The sequence below is a fragment of the Callospermophilus lateralis genome, chromosome 3, assembly GCF_048772815.1.
Source record: "Callospermophilus lateralis isolate mCalLat2 chromosome 3, mCalLat2.hap1, whole genome shotgun sequence".
NCBI lineage: Eukaryota > Metazoa > Chordata > Mammalia > Rodentia > Sciuridae > Callospermophilus > Callospermophilus lateralis.
Window position 1 is genome coordinate 193,436,461 of NC_135307.1, and position 16,409 is coordinate 193,452,869.

Here is a 16,409-nt window from a genome sequence, read left to right on the forward strand (position 1 = left end):
CAGTGATGGGGAGGCCAGTCACATGCCCACGGGGACGCTGCAGGGGCAGAGCCTGCGGGACAGCAGCCCTCTGCCAGGGCGTCGCCTGGGACAAGCAGCGGCCAACATCTGGCTAGTGACAGGGTGGCCGTCCAAAGAGCCAAGATCCGTCTCTGGTCTAAAGTTTCCTGCAGTAAAGATGACCTTCTCCAAATTGATACTTTTTCAAAGAGAGAGGTCAAGGGCTCACCAAAATGACCTCCCGCGGCAATCCGCCCACGCCTCCAAGGATCGCAAATGTCTCCGACCGCCTGGCGGGGAGGGGGGAGGAGCTCGTAAAATGCCCCGGGGTTGGGCTCGCGGCTGGGGCTGGCTCCTCTCCTCTGCGCCCGCCCGCCAAGCTGCTCCGCCAACTGTTTGCCATTAGGAATACGGTTCCTTCCGCAGCCCTGTAAATTCCAAGGGGGTCCCTCTAATGCTCCCCAGGAGGATGCGGGGATCACTTAGGCGAGAGCCCCGCTCCCTTAAGATGCCGTCCCCTTCCAGATCAAAGCTCCCTGTCCCCAGTCCTAGCAGTCATCATTCACTCCTTGCCCTCAAACCTCACGTCGCTTTTAAGGTTTGATGCTCCGAGCAGCTGGACGCTGGCTTTCATCTCGGCAGGTTCTGCTCCCCCCTCTGGTCGTCCCCTCCACGCGGCACAGGTTAAGTCGTCACCAAAGCCCCGCGTTGGGGCGCCCTGCCCACACCTGCCTTGGCAGCGGGGTTTAAAGGTTCCCTGAAATTCCAGGGGTGTCCTACTTCCTGAGCGCTTCACAGGGACCGGTCAGCAGAAGGGACAGGTAAGGCCCACTGAGGTTTCCTGCTGGTTTTTTTTTGACATTTGGTCCCCTCTCCATGCAAGGCAGCAGGTACAGGGAGGGGACAGGCGCTGCCCATTGAGCTTTGGCACTAGTGACGGCGTCTCAGTGCCACAGCCCTGGCAGGATGTACTGGCCGAGGGTCCAACCTCACCTGCGTGCCTCCTTGACAACCGCCAGTTTGCACAACCAGCAGCTGACCACAGGGGACATTGGACACACTCGACTGAAGGGCCAGTCCCCAAACACCTGGCCAGCATTCACCCAAAGCATGGAGGTCAGGAGAGCCTGGGGAGGCCCAGCGACTCACAGCAAAGGGGAATCTCGGTGGAGCCGGGAATAGGAAGTGGACTCTCGTGGGGAAACTGGTGCAATCCGCAGGAAGCCTGCAGTTGGGTCCGTTGGTGTCAGCTCCCGATTCCTCCCGCCTCTGCCCGCGGGTCGTGGAGGATCCGCCTTAGGGGAGGTTGGGGGGGCCTGGGCCCTCCCCGTGGCCCTTGGGTGTCTTCTGCAGCTCCTAACTCTTGGCACAATAAAAAGGTAAATGAAACCCACTGGGTTCTGACCGGCAGAGCCTGACCTGCCGCTCGCTGGCCCCCAGCCCTGGGCAGGCTACTAACCCCTGCCTCGTCTCCCCGTCTGTAAACGGAAACCAGAAAACATGCCCATTTTATGGCAGCTGGGGGACTCGGGAGCTGACACCCAGCAGGCGGAACCGCGGTGTGAACACGGATGGGTCCCCACACCCAGGGGGGGAGGCTTGGCCCAGGTGGTGCTCTTGGGAGGTGGTGGGATCTTTGAGAGGGACCGAGTGGTTGCTGGGGTGGCCCTCGAAGGGACTGTGGATCCTGGCCTCAGTGTCTCTGCTCCCTGGCTCACGATGTAGGCGGTTTGCTTCACCAGGAACTCCTGCCATGAGGCCCACCAGAGGCCCAAAGCCATGGGCAACCATCCCGCAGCCCACGACGGCGAGGGTGACATGGCAGAGGGGACGGCAGGCTGCGGAGAGGCCGAGGTGGCCCATCAGCTGACCTGAACTAGGCCGTCACTTGGCCCCCTGACAGGGCCCAATTCCATCCCCGTCGCCATCATGCTGCAGGTGGGAGAGGGAGGCAGAGTCAGCGTGGCGGGCAGCAGCCGGGCCGTCCACTGTGGCTGGCTCAGAAGAGAGGCGGGGACAGATTCTTCCGGAACCCTTGAGGAACACAGTCGGCGGACACCCTGACCCCAGCCCAGGGAGACCATGTCCTTCTTCTGACAGGTGGCACTGTCGTGGTCACACGGGACAGCAGACCTTGGGACTGAGGTATGGGGACACTCCGCCCTCCCCTCCGGGCTGCCTGGACCAGCTCTGTTCTGTCCCCCCACCACGGCTCCTGCCGCCCTTGGGGAGGTGGGGCTCCTCTCTCCCGCACCTGACAGATGGGGACCCTGAGGCCAGTGAGTGGTGCCACTTGCTGTCACCCAGCTGACAGGGGGCGGCCAGGTTCTGAACCCCCTGATGTCATTATCCTCTCAGGGGGGGACAATGACAGCAGGAAGCTTTGCTTTAGGCCACAAAGGAGAGGCTCCCATCTGTGCCCGTGAGCCCCCCTGGGCCCAGGGCAGGAGGCAGGACGCCCATCCATCCTGACCCAAATGGGAAGGTTGTTTGGAAACGCTGCAGCCAGGAAGCGCGGTGTCTGTGGAGTCCCGCCAGCCAGGCCCGCACCCCTCCTGGCCCTGCTGGTGGGACGGCCGCCAGGACCCTGTGATGACCCTGCCATGACCCTGCGTGCCGGCACCCCGTGACCAGGAGTGACTCCCCGCTGCACAGTCACACGGGCTCCTGAAGCGACGCACGCCACAGCCGTCTTATTTTAAAATGTGACCCTCTGCTCCTCGGGGAGCTTCCGCGCAAACTTTGACTCTTTAAGTAGCACGCGGCAATGTCACCGCGGCTGCGGAGCTTTTTGGGGCACTTAGCTTTTGTAGCGGGCGGGTCACCTGCTGGCCTATCGTCATCTGGCCTGGAAACCCCTGGGCTTCCCTCCGTAGCCTCGGTTTTCTGTCAAGCGGCAGCCACTCACTACCAGCAGGGCGTGAGGACCGAGTGGTCAGGGGTGGGCCAAGGGCTGGGCCCGGCCCCTGGAGGCCCTCGGTCAGGGCCAGCCCCGTCCTTGGTCTCTGATCACTCGGCACCTGCCACTAAGTTAGCCGCCCATTCCTGGTGGCTGTGATGACGCTGACCATCACCGGGTACTGGTTAGGGGACGCTATTCGGCGTCACTGCCTCCGGGCTGCCACAGAGGAGGACGTGGGGGCAGAGACTCCACAGAGACATCTATTCTGCATGTCCCCCGGGGAGGGGTCTGGGCGGTGGTGGACAGAAGGGGCTGGTTTCAAAACAGTAAAGCCAATTTGGCACGGTCTGCCTGGTGTTGTGCCGTCTTTGAAAGAGATATTGTGTGGTGGGAGGGGCGGCGGGAAGGGGTCGTATTTATACTGTAAAGGGGGGCCCTGACCTTTGCTGGCGGCAGCCTCTCCCGCTGAACTTGCTGGGGTCCGGCCCTGCTGAGCCGCCACAGCCTCAGACTGAGACTAATGCGAGCCAGCTGACCGCGAGGCCCCTGGGCTGGGCGCTTTCAATTCTCGCTAAGCCCGGGAGCCTCGGGATGGAGCACAGTTCTTTGCACCAAGCCTGTGGCTGCCCAGCCAGGGTCCCTGACAGGGTGATGCTGTGGGGTGACCTGTGTCTCCTGAAAAGATGGGGTCGACTCCTAGCCGCCCTGTCCCTGTGTGTGACCTCATTTGGAAATCGGGTCTTTGTAGATGTAAAGAAGTTAAGCCGAGGCCGTTCTGGATTAGGGGGTCCTTACAAGAAGACGGGACCTGGACACCAACAGCCAGGGGGTCCCCAGGGGATACTGGGGCAGATACTGGAAGGCCGGGTCTGCAGGCCCGGGAAGGCATGTGAGGCTGACCTCCACCCAAAGCCAGCAGAGAGGCAGGGGGGGCTCTCCTAGGAGGTCCAGGAGGAGCCAACCCTGCCCACACCTGGATTCCCATCCTGGCCTCCAGGACCGGGAGACTTGTATTCTTTTGGGCCCCCCAGATCCCGGCCACGGCGCGGGGAACCCAAGAACGTGACACAGGGTCCTGCACACCTGCTGGCGCTCACCGACTTCCTTTCGACTTCGGCAGGACGGGGCCATGGACTCCAGGATGACCTGGCCTCCGACTGCAAGACTGAGGCTGCCTCCTGCCCCTGCCTCTGGGGCGCTACGTCACCCCAGCACGTCCCCTCCCCCGGCCTCCCCTTGTCTGTGTGGGGAAGATGTTGAGCTGGACCTGGAGTCCAGGCTTCCTCGTCTCCTGCCCCTTCCCAGCTCCTGCCAGAGCGTCAGCCCCACATTGTTCCACTCACTGTTTTCTCACATCACCTTTCAGTGGTCTCGCGTGCTTGGTGCAGGGTCTCTTTATCCCAGGCCACATATCTGTGAGAACCTCTCAGGGCTTGGATTAAGTACGTCTGAGAGGAGACTCTGCGTCACTGCTGTAAAGAGAACCAATCCCACTGGCCGTCGTAAGAAACAACGAAAACTAGACCCAGACAAAGCAAATGTTTTTAGGCCCCGATAAATACTGTCACCTGCCAAAGACCCCAAACCCGAGGTTTGCTCCCACTCTGTTAAAGCAAATATTCCCAGAGACACGGAAGGCGTGCAGTTGCCCAGGGCAACGTCCTGCTCACTTTATCGCTGAACTTGGAGAGTGGAAGAGGACAGAAAGGGCAGTGGCCTCTCACCATGAGAGCAGCTTCTGGTGCCACTGTCACCTCCGGCGTGAACTAATCTCTTGTGCTAATAACAGTCAGGAGAGGTGACGGTGTGCTGTGGTGACAAGCATCCCCCAGACCTCAGTGGGCTGCATATACCCCAAGCTGGCCTAACTCTGGTCTACTGAGGTAGCCAGGGGCTCTGTTGGCTGGAGTGTCACAGTTAGGGCAGTGTCCCCCGCCCAACCTGAACACCGGTGGAGATGTAAAGAGCTCCCGGAGGGTCTCGCCTCATCCCCGCCCTGCCCAGAAGTGCCCCAGCCATTCCACTCTCAGCTCTCTGGGCAGAGTGGACCAGGGGCCTCTGTTCCCTTCCCTGCCCTCAGGAAGGGCAAGAAATGCAATCCTGCCCCTGGGTCATTTTGTGTGATTCAAGATTAGGACCGATGGCGGTCACACGACCCGGCCGGTCCTAGGAGCTGGCAGACGATGGCCGGTGGTGGCCGCCTGTTTTGGTAAGTGAAGTTTCACTAGAACATGACCAGGAGGTGGACTCCAAGGTGGCCTGGGCAGCACTCCCAGCTGAGTGACAGAGTGGAGCGAGGACCTGGGGCCACCTGCCTCAGAGCCCACAGCCTCTCCTGCCTGGTCCTTTGTAGCCAACGCCTGCTGGTCGCTATTCCCTGCCCCTCAGGGATCAAAAACATGCCCTGGCCCTGAGTCCTCAGCCCACATCAGGATAAACGTGTCTCTCAGTGTGGACTGGACCTGCGAGGCCGAGAGCCACTGACCTCTGTCCCACCTCACATCGCAGAGGGACGCTGAGTCCCAGAGGGAAGGTGTGTCTCCCGCACTGTCCTGTGCCGCGAAAGCCCAGAGGAGCCCTGCTGCCCTTTACCACCTGCCCCACCCGTCCAGCCAGGGCTCTGACTGGCCGTCCCAGTCTCCACAGGCACGTGACCTCGGCGGGTCACACGGCCCAGAGAGAGATGCCAGATCCTAGAAACGTGGTCCTCGGAGGCCACTGTCCCACTCCCCTTGCCCCAAAGTGGCTTCCTCCTGTGAGCACTTCATCCATGTCCCTGTTGGGGCTCCAGGGGCCTGTCTCTAGGCCACTCAGAGGAGCCTGGACAGCAGGAAGGTCCGGCAGCCCGAGGGGCCCACATGCAGCAGCAGCCAGGGTGGCCGGCCGCGGTCAGTCGGGGATGCCGTCCCTTCTGCGGCCAGCTCTGGAGGCTGCGCACGGGGGTGGGGCAGGGATGCAGCCTGGAGGCCCTGGGAGGACGGCTGCAGAAGCCGGAGGGACCGTGGTTGCCACAGAGGGACCCCCAACACGCACACGGGGCGGGGCTCTGGTCCAAACAGCAGGGCGAGACTGGGTGCAGGGGGAAAAGCAGTCAGACGCTGGCAACATCGACATGCCCATGGCAAGGGGGTACTAAGCCCACGCACGGCCCTGACGATGGCGGTAATGGCCCACACTGAGGAGCCCGGACTTGTCCCAGGCCCTGCCCTGAGCCCTGGGCACGTATCCCCTGCATCCCGCGCCCAACGGCTGCTCCTGTAGACCCGCTCCTCAGAGGAGGCTCTCGAGACCCGGAGAGGTGGTGTTTGCCTAAGTCCCAGGGTCAGTGAGTGGTGGGGCTGGGCTTAGTCCCAGTGGAAGCCAGACCAGAGACAAGCTGTGTGTGTGTGTGTGTGTAAACTGACTGAAGGACCCACCGGACAGGGTGCAGAGGACCAAGCCATAACTCAACACGCACGGCAAGGCGCTACTAATGTTTGTAAAACCCCGGAGTTTCCTACTGGTGGGAGAGAAACACACACACACACACGTAAATACATAAAGTTCTGGAAAGATACTGTTATCACTTATGTGATTTAAAATGGATGACAGAAAATAAGGAGCAGTATAGGAGCCAGGTGGATTTGGGTCTGCAGGACGCGGTGGCCCTCTGGGGCACACAGAGCTGCTGAGGATGACATAGAGCATCGGGAACTCCCTGTGGGTTTCCTGGCTCAGGTGGGACGCTCCGGCCTGGGGCAGACGGCTCTGGCTGATTCCCAGTCACCATCCAACTTCCAGGAGCAGGTGAAATTCGATTTGTTCTAAAGGTGCCAACTGTGCTGCCGGGGCCTCTTCTGGGTGGAGATGGAGGGGCCGAGTCTGCTGGTCCCTCTCCCCGTGAGGAGGCACAAGGCCATACCACCCCCAGGCTCTGCTCCCCCCACCTGCCCCAATCACCCCTTTCGATTCCGCACAGAAGACGTGCTGCAGGGCGGGAGCAGCCAGTCCTTTCATCTCTGGGGACCTGCCCCTCCGATGGGACCCTCGGCCTTCGTGTGTCCCTTGCTTTTCCCTTTTCTCGTCCCCTCCCCCTAGTCACCAGGGGGGAGGGAGCTCAGTCCGCGGTGTGGGCTCAGCTCTTATTTCATTGAGACAGAAACAAGGACTGGGCCTCGGGTCCTTCAGGAGGGAAGGTGAGCTGGATGGTTCTGGAACTTTCCAATGGGGTGGCCAGGTCCTGCAGGGTGGACCCAGGCCTGGTCCCAGAACCACGCTCCACGACTGCCCGGCCTGAGGAGGTGGGCGGAGAGGGAGCACCTCTGCTGTCCCCCACACAGTCACCAGGTCCTCTAAGGTGCAAAACACGTCACCTCCCTGTTTTAAACCCCCCAAGCTTCCTGGCGCTCGGGAAAGTCCCAGGCCTTTGATGCCCACCTGGCTGCCGGGCCTCCTCTGACCCGCCTCTCCGGCACCTCCTCTCCTGCCTCCTGGGGGAGCGCTCCCGGACTCACCGGCTCTAGGTCACCTCCCCAGAGAGCCTGCTGCCCTTCCCAGCTCCTCTGGTCCCCTCCCTGTTTATGGCCTTGGATGCCCAGGACACCTTCACGTGCCCAAGCCCTGACGCCCACCGCGGCTGTTTGCAGACAGGGGCTTTAAGGAGATCAAGGTCAGATGAGGTCAGAGGGTCATCAAGTCACCGCTGGTGTCCTTATAAGAAGAGACACCAGAGACTATTTACCAGGCACCCAGAGGACAGGCCACTGCGACGGCCAGCCAGGAGGTGGGCCCTCACAGCCAGCAAGAGAGCCCTCCCTGCCGGACTCCGCCGGGACCTCAGTCCGTGGCTCTCGCCTCCAGGTCTGCGAGGAAGCAAGATTCTGTCTCTTGGGCCTCCGGTCTGCGGTCCTCTGTGGTGCAGGCCAGCGTCCTCTCCCAGGCCCAGGTCTGACCATTGGCTCAGGACTGCACAGCCTGCCCCGGCCTGTCACCTGGGACTGGCCGTGCTCACGACTGCTCGCTGAGTGAAAGATGACGGTCCCCCCCGCAGAGCCACCTCCCCGCCTCAGCTGTCACCATGCAAACCTGCAATGGTGTGTGGCACCTGCCTGGAGATCCATGGGGATAGTTTGGGGACACTACTGGCATCCAGTGGGCAGGTGACAAGGGCCATGATGAACTGCCACTCGGGTTAGTCCAGCAAACTGAAGCTGGTCTCAGGTCCCATCTGACTTCCGAGCGTCCCACCAGACCCTCACGCCCGCGAAGACCTGGTCGCGATCCTAGGACGCGGGGGTGTGTCCAGGCCACCACCCACTCTTGTAGTGACAGCCCTGCCCTTCATTTGTGGACCGACCACGCCTGCCCTCAGGGACAAGGTCAGGGCTACAAGTGCTTGGGACAGGACCTCAAGGCCATCAAAGTCTGAGGCGCTTTCTATCTGGTTCCTCACAGTGAAGCTCGCGGCCTCGTCCCAGCACGTCAGCGCCTCGGGCACCTTGCTGATACGCGGGACGTTTCTCCAGGGCTTTGACCCAGTGGTTGGTGTGAGAATCGATGGCGACGCATTCGACGGGAGCTGACGGGTTCCATCACTCACACCTGAAGGTTGGCCAATAGGCCGTTATGCTCCGTAGAAAGAGAGGCCGAGAGGGTGAGTGAGTCATGAAAGTGTGATCACGCTCGGCCAGGGAGCGGGGAGCTTGTGGCATCTGGGCACGTCAAAAGACGTGCTGGAAAGGCAGGGACCTTGTAGGGAAGCCACAGGGCACGGGATGAAGGGAGGAAGAAGCAGAAGAGTGGGTCACAGAAGGAGAGGGTGGAGAGCTGACCTTGACCGCACGGCCAGGCCACCGCGGCCGACTCTCCAAATTGGCCATGCCCGTGGAGAGGCACGTGGCCAGTGGTCACACTGCTGGTGACGGCTGTGTAGCCCAGATCTCCTCCTGAGAGTGTGCATGGCAGTGGACGGCCGTCCTGTCCAGGGGCTCTTCACCCCACGGCCGCCCAGCAGAGCCGTCTTCACGTCCCCCAGAGCCAGTGGGTTGCCTCAGACCCTGGCTCTGCTGGCCCCTGCTCTTCTCCAGTCCTGAGCCCACTGACCACACCATCGCTGGGCAGCTGGGGTGGCCGGGGACAGCTCACGCATAACCAGTGGTCCTCGGTCTTCCTGCACCCAAGCCGAGGGACGGCACCGTCACCTGCCTCCTCTTGCCTCTCAACTTGTTTGAAGTCCGTTCATCAGCCCTGTTACTCGCGCATGTTGACCCACTATGGGCGGCTCTCCCCCATGACCTGGGGCTATCGAGATGTCCCCCGTGAGCCGCCATGCTGGGAAGGACAGTTGTGCGTCTGTATCTCCTTCTGATTTTACGAAGAATTGTCTACCACGATGCACAGTCACGTCACCGTCACCACACTGCCGGTGACATCTGTGCTGCCCGTGATGCCAAGCTGTCAGTCACGCTCCTGCGGATCTTCACGTGGTGCCTCTCAGCCCTTGGTCATGCTGTCCACAAGGGCCAAGCTGGGCGAGGTGACGCACACCTGCGGTCCTAGAGGCTCGGAGGCTGAGGCAGGAGGATCAAAGTTCAAAACCAGCCTCAGCAATTTAGTGAGGCCCTGAGCAACTCCGTGAGGCCCTGTCTCTAAGTAAAAAATAAAAAGGGCTGGGATGTGGCTCAGCAGTAGCCCCAGGTCATGGGGGAGAGAAGCCCCCTGGGTTCGATCCCTGGTACCCACCCCCCAAAAAAAGTATTTTCTAAGTCATCTGATATGAAAATTTTACAGTGAGAGCACCTTGCTTGACTTTTAAAACCATGAACAAGTCTGACCTTGACTCCCTCACCAAGGCCCATCTCCAAATACCATCCCCTGGGGTTGGAGCTTCAACCTGCGCGTTCTGGGGGCCAATTTCGGTCCATAATATTGACTGGTCACCCTCCTCACCCACCCCTGCATGAACCAGGTGAAGCTGACATAAAAACTCCCTTAGCTGGGCCGCCCAGTCCCCCGGCCACATGTCCATCACCTAAACACAACAGTCCTCCGTCTCCCTAGCCACATTTCCAGGGCTCAGTGTCCCCGGTGGCTGGCAGCGGCTACAGGGCACCGTGTGGACCCGGGAGGCTCCACAGCCACGGGAGGTCCACCAGACAGCGCTGTCCTGGCCAGCTGCCAGCTAGACCCCCCAGTGACCCCAGGCTCAGTCCCTCTCCGGCTGTTTTCACCTGTCACTCATGTGGCGTTGGAGAGAGGTGACCAGACTCGTCATCCAGCCAGAGGAAAAGGTCACCTGGTTGACCTCCCCGTGTCCTAGCTGTGGAGGACACCGCTCCAGAGGGCAGCGAGCCTGCCGACCCGCAAAGGTGACCCCAAGGGGAGAGGCCACAGGGACGCGGGCTGGGGACCCCACCTACCCTGATTCACACCCGGAACCTGGCCTGGGTCCAGCAGCCCGGGGACGCCAAGCCTGGCTCCCGTCCTGATGGATGCAGTGAGATCAGGCCGACTTGGCCTGCTCAGAACTGGCCGGGCCAGGAGAAATGGGGACATGGCCCTCTTCACCAGGAGGAGGCCCTGGGCCCAGACGCTGCCACCCAGGCTCCCCGGGACACACCTCCCTGTGAAATAAGCCAGGAGCTGGCATCCGAAGGGCCCGCAGTGGCTCCTGGGTCACCTCCAGGCTGGGACTGGCCCCCTCCATTCCTGGCACAAGGCCCTGTGGTTTGGTTGACAAAATACGGAGCCAGACTGCAAGACGGAGGGACAGAAGCCGGACACCCGCTGTGGGCCCCCCTGGGGACTCAAGGACAGGGTGGAGAGCCGCGGCCAGTACCGGGGAGTGTCAAGGAGATTCCACACTCAGATGCTGTTTTAGGGCATTTCTGGAAAACGGATCTGCCTGCTGGGACCCCGATGTCCGGCAGCAACGGGCCCAAGCCGAGCAACACCCTGCACCCAAGCTTTGGTGGGGTACAGCTTCCAGCTTGCCACATCCCCACTACCCTCGCAGGACGCCTGGCTCACGTCCCTCCTGCACCCCACCAGAGCCCTGCGCTATCCCACTGTGATCCCCTCACTGAGAAGAACTGCGGCCCAGAGCAGGGTCAACCCGTAGAACCGCTGTAGTCACTTTAAAAAGAACAGCATTTATCTTTTTTCTTGGTACCAGAGATTGAGCCCAGGGCCTTAACCACTGAGCGACATCCCTGCCCATTTTATATTTTATTTTGGGACAGGGTCTCGCTAAGTTGCTGATGGCCTTACTAAGTTGTGAGGCTGGCTTTGGGCTTGCAATCCTCCTGCCTCAGCCTCCCAAGCAGCTGGGATTCCAGGTGTGCACCACCTGCTTGGCTAACATCTGTCTTGATTTTGAAATGCACGTATTTCCTCCCAGCGTGTTGCCTGCTTTCTGTTTGGTTTGCTTGTTTTTGTGGTCTGGACCTCGCCTTCACTTCTGAGGATCTTGGCCACGCCCCTCCCGTAGTTGCACTTGTCCGTCTTTCCTTCCTTCCCTCCATACTGGGGTTGAACTCAGGTGTGCTTCATCACTGTGCTATATTTTCAGCCCTTTTAATTTTTAAATTTCGAGACAGCGTCTGGCTAAGTTGCAGAGGCTGGCCTTGAACTTACGATCCTCCTGCCTCAGCCTCCCGAGCAGCTGGGATCACAGGCGTGTGCCTCTGTGCCCCATTCGTTCCTCTTTTCTCATTTATGGATTTTGGATTTCTAAGTCATGGTTAGAAAACACTTTTCAACTCCAAGGTTATAAAAATCGTGCTCATTCTCGTTTTAGCACTTTTATGGTTTTCTGTTGGACATTTAAACTGTTGGTCCGTTTGGATTTTTTCGGAGCATGGTAATGGGGCGTGACTTTTTTTGGCTGAGCAGTAGTCCATGAACACCAGTTGCCAAGTGGTCCGCCTTTCCCCAGTGACTTGAGATGCCATTTCCCCATGTACTAACCCTCCCGTCCCGGGTCCCTTTCTGGATGGCATGTTCTCGCCCATCGGTCAATCTGTCTGTCCTTCCTGGGATCACACCACGTCAATGACTGAAGCTGCCTGACACCCTTCCCCGTCGGCCTGCCTAGTGCCCGTTGCTCTTCTTGTAAAGATCTCTTCAAGTCTGATCCACTTCACAGAAGGGAAGATGAACGTCGGAGCCGCAGTCAGCGGACGCCCGCGGCCACTCCACCCTGAGGTTCCGGTTTTCACACACCAGGCTGGCAACAGCGCCTACAGTCAGGTGGCGCTGGGTTGGCTGGCACGAGTGCGAGGAAACAGGCATCTTCAACATGGTGGTGGGCGCTGGCATCGGTGCAGTCCCCAGGGAGGGTGACCTGAAAAGCTACTGAGTTTAAACATGGACTTGCCCCTCCACCCTGAGTCCCACCTCCTGAAATGGGACTGCCCTTCAGCTATATTTGTATGAATCAATCAATAAATGGATAAATAACATACAAGTGGGGTTTTCATAGCCACATCGATCGTTGATTATAAAAGTGCCAAAGCCTGGAACTGAGCCAAACAGGTTCTGCTACGGAACCGGTTAAATTGTTCATGGCACATCATCCAATGGAATAATAGGCACCCAGGAAAAAGAATGAGAATGTTCTTTGTATGTAGCGACTTAGAACGTTCTCCAAGGCCTAGAGCTAAATGCAGAAAGCAAGTGCAGAAGGGTGTGTAGTGAGTTTTTTGGGAAACAAGAGCACATACAGGTGTTCCTGCCATCTTCTAGCAGGTATCGTGTCTTCCCTACAGAGCTTATGAAGAAAGGGAGGGCCGGGAGGGAGGCTCAATGCCGTTTTGCAATCAGAGTAGCAGCAACAGGAGTCACCGTCCTAGGGAGACATCCCAGAGAGTGCAAAAGAAAACCAATGACACAGAGGGCCTCAGGGAATAGAGGACCTTGCTTTAAAAGGAGGTGAGAGTGCCTTAGTGGGGGGCGTGAGGACGCTGGAGTGTGGGGTCGTGAAAACAAGGACAAATGCACCAAGAGGCCAGAGGGGCCATCTGTGCAGAATCAGAGCCAGGGCCGTGGCAGGGCAGGCGGAGACCGGCTCCCGGAGGTGATAGCGCTGACCTCCTGTGGGAGGGGCTCTGCCCGGAGCTGCTGATCACCACAGGGGCCGGGAAGACCAAAGGACCCAACGCGAGGGCACGGCAGAAGGGACACCGCTAAAGAAGAGATCTGGGTCGAAGACGAGGCAAAGTTCACCGTGTGAGACTAATAACTCCGTAGAGAATAGTTAAGTAAGAAAAAACGAATACGTGTCCATCGGAAAAACTAGTAGAGAATGACGGTTGTAGTACTCACACAGGTCACCGCAGGGATCTACCTGCACCTCCTGAACTCCATTCCTCAGGAGTCCCAAGGTGTGACATCCCGGCCACACCCTACGAAGGCTCCGGGCGGTCCCCTTGGACTTCAAGTCACACACACTCAGCGGACGTTATTTGATGCGTCTGACCGTGGCCTTCTCCAACCCCTTTGTTTTTCCGGGAGCACCTGTTAGCACTAGGCGGGGAGCACACACCAGCGCAGCTGGTGGCTGTGACTTGTCCAACATCACCCAGCTCATCGGTGCCAGCGACGGTGCTGGATTTCATAAACCCAACACAGAGAGCCCACCGACCCGGCCTTGGAAGCCTCCAGCTGAGGTGGCTGGCTACAAGCCTTCCCTGAACGTTGAACCTGTTGTACCCATCCTGAGTCCCCTGTCCCAGGCTGCTCCTGAATGGCTGCTGGGGTCTGAGCTTTGGTAAAGACAAGAGGAATCTCCACTTTCTATTTTTTTTTTTTTTTAACTTTGTGGTTGTTTCTGCCAGGAGCAGGGCGCTGTCAGGAGAAGCCGAGAGGAAACAATGTCAAACCCATAAGAAATGTGTGTCCCCCGGGTGGACTTAGGAACCAGGAAAGCGGAGGCTGCCGGGGACTGTGACCTTGGCTCCTTTACCTTTGCTGTGCCCCTGGTGGAGGGCGGGGCTGTCCTCGTGAATGCAGACCTCAGCCCACGCCTCTCAGGACCACGGCTCTGTGGAACTTTCTGGAAGGTTTTGAGAGGAGCTGGAAGAACTCAGGGCGGCATCTGGCTACCCAGCGCCTGCTCCTCCATCTTGGTGCCCCAGCCCACCCCCCATGGAATGAGGGGCGGCTCCTACGTGTGTCCTTTCCACACCCGTGAAATCCTGATTCTATTATCAGGAAAACGGCTCATGCCGTGGGTCACCTGAAGGTCGGCGTTCCCAGTCCCTCCTCATTCCCCAAGCCGCAAAACCACCCCCTCCAACGTCCACCCTCCAGAGTGCTCCGAGTTGATCCAGAACCGATTTCCCCTCAGGGACAAACCCAGGGGAAAGTTAAGGGGAAGCACATGGGCATGATGGGCGTGTGGGCATGTGGGCATGTGGGCGTGGTGGGCATGTGGGCATGTGGGCGTGGTGGGCATGTGGGCGTGGTGGGCGTGGTGGGCATGTGGGCGTGGTGGGCATGTGGGCATGTGGGCATGTGGGTGTGGTGGGCATGTGGGCATGTGGGCGTGGTGGGCATGTGGGCGTGGTGGGCGTGGTGGGCATGTGGGCGTGGTGGGCATGTGGGCATGTGGGCATGGTGGGCATGTGGGCGTGGTGGGCATGGTGGGCATGTGGGCATGTGGGCATGTGGGTGTGGTGGGCTTGTGGGCATGTGGGCGTGGTGGGCATGTGGGCGTGGTGGGCATGTGGGCGTGGTGGGCATGTGGGCATGGTGGGCATGTGGGCGTGGTGGGCATGGTGGGCATGTGGGCATGTGGGCATGTGGGTGTGGTGGGCTTGTGGGCATGTGGGCGTGGTGGGCATGTGGGCGTGGTGGGCATGTGGGCATGTGGGCGTGGTGGGCATGTGGGCGTGGTGGGCATGTAGTTGTGGTGGGCATGGTGGGCATGGTGGACCTGGTGGGCATGGTGGGTGTGGTGGGCATGGTGGACCTGGTGGGCATGGTGGGCATGATGGGTGGGCATACAGAATGGTGAACATAATAGGCATGGTGGGCATGTGGTCATGGTGGGCATGGTGGGCATGTGGGCATGGTGGGCATGTGGATATGTGGGCATGATGGGCATGTGGGCGTGGTGGGCATGTGGGCGTGGTGGGCATGTAGTTGTGGTGGGCATGGTGGGCATGGTGGACCTGGTGGGCATGGTGGGTGTGGTGGGCATGGTGGACCTGGTGGGCATGGTGGGCATGATGGGTGGGCATACAGAATGGTGAACATAATAGGCATGTGGGCATGTGGTCATGGTGGGCATGGTGGGCATGTGGATATGTGGGCATGTGGATATGTGGGCATGATGGGCATGTGGGCATGGTGGGCATGTGGGCATGTGGGTGTGGTGGGCACGGTGGGCATGGTGGACCTGGTGGGCATGGTGGGTGTGGTGGGCGTGGTGGACCTGGTGGGCATGGTGGGTGTGGTGGGCGTGGTGGACCTGGTGGGCATGGTGGGCATGGTGGGCATGGTGGACCTGGTGGGCATGGTGGGTGTGGTGGGCGTGGTGGACCTGGTGGGCACGGTGGGCATGATGGGTGGGCATACAGCATGGTGAACATAATAGGCATGTGGGCATGGTGGGCATGGTGGGCATGTGGGTGTGGTGGGCACGGTGGGTGAGCCTTCAGGCTGAGGACAAGAAAATGACCCATCACCCCTTGACAGTGTGGAAATGTGGCAGGAGACCCTTCCTGATTTGGGGGCTGGTGGGGATTGAGGGGGGTCCCAGGCCAGGGGGCCTCTCTGAGAATCATCTTCTAGATGGTTCTCCGAGGTGTGGAGGGGCCTGTGCGTCTGGGCTCTGGGGTGCAGCTGCCCGGCTTCAAACCCCGCTGCCAGCCAAGGACTTCGCTTCAGCTACTGACCCCCGTGCCTCGGTCTCCCCACCTGTGAGGTGAGGGGGCGACGGGGCCCCCATCACAGGTTGCTGGGGGCTCAGAGGGAGGCTGAGTTGAGAGGCCCCTGTTGGGGGGTGGAGCGTGCCCAGAGCTTAGGACAGCACCCGGGAAAGGCAGCTGTGGACGAGGCGGCGCAGGCTCTGGAATTCTGGAAACCACGTCGGGTCCCAGCCTGAACACTTACTGGCTCTGGGTCTTGGGAAAGTCCCTTGCCCTCTCTGAACCTTTCCTCATCTGTAAAGCAGGGGTTGACGGTGTCCAGCTCACGTGGTCACTGGAAGCCCAGAGAAGGAGAGCCTTATTCTTCGCGTCCTGGTCCACGGGCTCCGGCTTCAGCTCCAGCCTCACCTCCCTCACTGTGCTCCTCACGCGTCAGTCTCCAAGTGGCCCCGTAACGGGGGACTGCTCCTGCCCAGGGGCTCTGCCCTTGCTCTTCCCTCTGCTGGACCGCAGTCTGCTCCTCCAGAGCTGCCTCCGTCCATCCTGCAGGCCCCGCATCCGCTTACTGTCGCTCCACCCCTCCCCTGGTCACGGCCACCACCCTTTGTCCATTTGGGCTTTATCAGAACTTAGGGTTATCTGTTTCTTTGTCACTG

At 60.0% G+C, this 16,409-nt stretch overlaps 1 protein-coding gene across 1 annotated transcript in view; it reads right to left on the reverse strand.

The window, feature by feature from the left end:
• The window catches only part of Eya2 (EYA transcriptional coactivator and phosphatase 2), a 189,094-nt gene that overhangs the window by 89,920 nt on the left and 82,765 nt on the right, over positions 1 to 16,409 (reverse strand). The gene's annotated exons all lie outside the window — the stretch shown is intronic.